The sequence below is a fragment of the Moschus berezovskii genome, chromosome 14 (genome assembly GCF_049115385.1).
Source record: "Moschus berezovskii isolate FMDL1 chromosome 14, NW_MosBer_1.0, whole genome shotgun sequence".
Taxonomy (NCBI): Eukaryota; Metazoa; Chordata; class Mammalia; order Artiodactyla; family Moschidae; genus Moschus; species Moschus berezovskii.
In genome coordinates this window covers 82953015-82956281 of record NC_142473.1, presented here as the reverse complement: position 1 = coordinate 82956281, position 3267 = coordinate 82953015, and the positions used below count along the sequence as shown (strand labels likewise).

Sequence of the window (3267 nt, the reverse complement as noted above, 5' to 3'; positions counted from 1 at the left end):
TCAGAATTTACAAAATGCCTTTCGCGTGTAAATCACCAAGAACGACAGAGTGGGTAAGACATATTGAGTAAATATCAACATGGAAGTGAGGAATTTGGCTCTATCATTTATCAGCATTTGGACTCTAGATAAGCCACAACTCCAAGTCCTCTGATTCCTCCCTGTCCTTGATTGTTTCAGTAATTTGAAAGCCAAATGCAACTTTTCTATAATATATTCAGTGCATTCTTTACTTCCTGATTCCTCAGGCTATAGATCAATGGGTTTAACATGGGAATCACTACCATGTAGAACACCGAAGCAAATTCATCTGTGTTCAGAGAATGGCTTAATTGGGCAGGAGATACATAAAAATATGGTGCATAAAATATGGTGGTGGAGGTGAGAAGGGAAACACAGGTAGAAAAGGCTTTCCTTCAGCGGAACAGATCCTCAGAATGCAGAGGATGAAGATACAAGAAATGGTCACGATCAGTAGAGAGCAAAGGGTGTTGACCCCAGCAGTGGTCACCAGCATCAGCTCCTTGACGGGAGTGTCAGAGCAAGCCAGAGTGACCAGGGGAACATCATCACAGTAGAAGTGGTTGACCCTATTGGAGCCACAGAGAGACAAGAGGAATGTTGCGATTGTCTGCGCAAGACCCACAGCAAATCCATAAATATATGTGCTAGCAGTGATCCGATTCCAGGGTGTTTTAGGCATGAGGATGGCATACAGTAAAGGATTGCAAATGCAACATACCTATCATAGGCCATGATTCAGAGCAAATACTGTTCACAAACTACTAATGTGATGAAGCAGCACACCTGAATGGCACATGCATAAAGTGTTATACTTTTAACTTTACACAGAAAATTCGCCAAGGTGTTTGGGCTGACAGATGAAGTAAAAGAAAAATCAATAAAAACCAGATGGCTGAGAAAAAAATACATGGGTGTATGAAGCTGCGGGCTGACTTGTATTAGCACAAACAAACCAAGATTAGCCAGGACACTACCAAAATAGATTACTAGGAATACACCAAAGAAAGTAGCTTAAAGTTCTGAATTATCTGTGAGTCCCAAGAGGATAAACTCAGACACTGCAGAGTAATTGCCTTTTGCCGTAGTAGAGATTTAATATTTTTGGTTAACAATAAAACCCCCTAGAGCACACAATCTGAGTATTCTTGTCTCCCTTAGAGATAATCAAGCAGATGTTGGGAACTGATTTTGATCTACCCTGATTTTATGTTGGACACATTCAGAGGAGACACTCCATGCAAATTCTGGTTTCAGAATGAAGTGATTTGTTCTCTACAGAATTTCCAAAGTATGAAATTCTGTGGGGTTTGGAAAGATAGAAAGATGGCATTTTATTTAAAATCTAACATAATTGAATAATTTCTTATCTATTTTTAATAAAATAAAATAAAGACAGTGATTTGAGCACAAATAATTTTTTAAATTATTGAAATACTTTAAACAAACATGCTAATTCTTTGAAAATTGTTAATTAACAAAAAACAATAAATCAAAAAAATAATTTCAGAAGGGGTAGTATGAAAGGTAATTTTAAATTCTGACCATCTCTAGATCACCTGTTCAGGATGATTTTTATTTTATTTTGTTCTCTTACTATGATTTCTAGTTTTCTTTCAATTACTATGTAATATTTGGGAATTAAAGGGAGAAAAGCCCTTAGAAACATAGATAGTCCTGCTTTTTCTGAAATATGCATGGGATGATTCAAAATACATTAAAATAATTCAGAAAACATATTTATCAAGTGGCTCCTAACATATAAATGCAAAACAGGAGAAGAAAAAAAACTCAAGATAATTTTGTAGAACTATAAACTGGTTTCTGGCTTATTAAAAGAAACACTTTTAATGATCTTTATTTGAGCAGATATGTTTGGCTTTTTTAATTTTTCTACTACTTCATCTCAGATCATCTTTCCATCAACCCTATCAACTGGTGATAAGCTATCGTCTTCATTTTCAGATATGGAAGCTGAGAATGCGAGCTTAAACCCTCTTGCTGTTTCATGATTAGTGTGGGGTGAAGCAAAATAGCTCATGAACTAGTTCTGGACTCCCTGACCTCAATTCCTAGTTTATAGAAATGAACTCTTTTCATAGAGGCAAGAATTTCCCCGTTAATCAGAAAATTTTGGAAAGGCGATCTCTAAGTTTAAAATCTTGGAAAGGCGGTCTCTGGGTTTAAAATCTTGGAAAGGCGGTCTCTGGGTTTAAAATCTTGGAAAGGCGGTCTCTGGGTTTAAAATCTTGGAAAGGCGGTCTCTGGGTTTAAAATCTTGGAAAGGCGATCTCTGAGTTTGTCCACATTAAATACTTGAAATATTGCCTTTCATGCAGTGTGTGCTAAGTGAGCGAATTTTAGCTCTTCAAATGGGCTTCCCATGCGGCAGCACAGGAGCAAAGAATCCTGCTCCCAATGCAGGAGATGTGGGAGACAAGTGCTGGATCCCTGGGTTGGAAGATCTCCTGGAGGAGGAAATGGCAACTCACTCCAGCATTCTTACCTGGAAAATCCCATGGACAGAGGAGCCTGGCTGGCTGCAGTCCATGAGTCAGACACGACTGAGCACACACACATGGTTTTTCACTCCATTAGTATTAATAGTATTTAGATTTAGGCTTATTCTCAAAAGAAAAGACTGTGCAATCCCGTCATACCAGTGACTGTAGGTTATTCTTTTTGCAATATTTTGAGGTCTCTTTCCATTGCTTCATTGACTTGTGATCTCAGATCATTGCCTTTCCTGGCTCTTAATTTTTCTAGTACTTGTATTTCTCTGATGTGTTGGAGTCTGTGTAGGTCTTGCTCTGACATTACCAAACTCACCAATATCTTCAGTCATTTTAGTTTCTTCTCTTTAAACGGAAACTTGGATCATCCTTGAACATGTATGTCTCTCCAGGTTTCCAAAGGCTGTTCTTTCTGAAACTGTCAGCATATGTTAAACCTGTGAGGTGAAATAAGGCATTGTTCATGTTGGAACATTCTTTCCTGTCTTTTGCTATGTCTTGCACTCAGGTACACTTCCCTGACGCTTGGAGACTTGTCCCCATATTCACTGACATCACATATGCATCCAGGTCACTCCCTCTTATTCACTGAAGGCTCTGGTATTGATGCCATCATGTTTATCTTCCACAAATCTGCATCAGGATCATGAACACCACTTATTGCGTACCTTGGTTTCTTAGATCCTTGATCTTGGAATCAGGGACCCCACTGCTATTCCACTTGAGCATCCTA

General features: G+C 38.4%; 1 pseudogene; it reads right to left on the bottom strand.

Annotated features, from left to right (window-relative positions):
* On the bottom strand, nucleotides 1-1113 carry LOC129537478 (olfactory receptor 5AL1-like; annotated as a pseudogene).
* Nucleotides 1114-3267: the final 2154 nt, after the last annotated feature.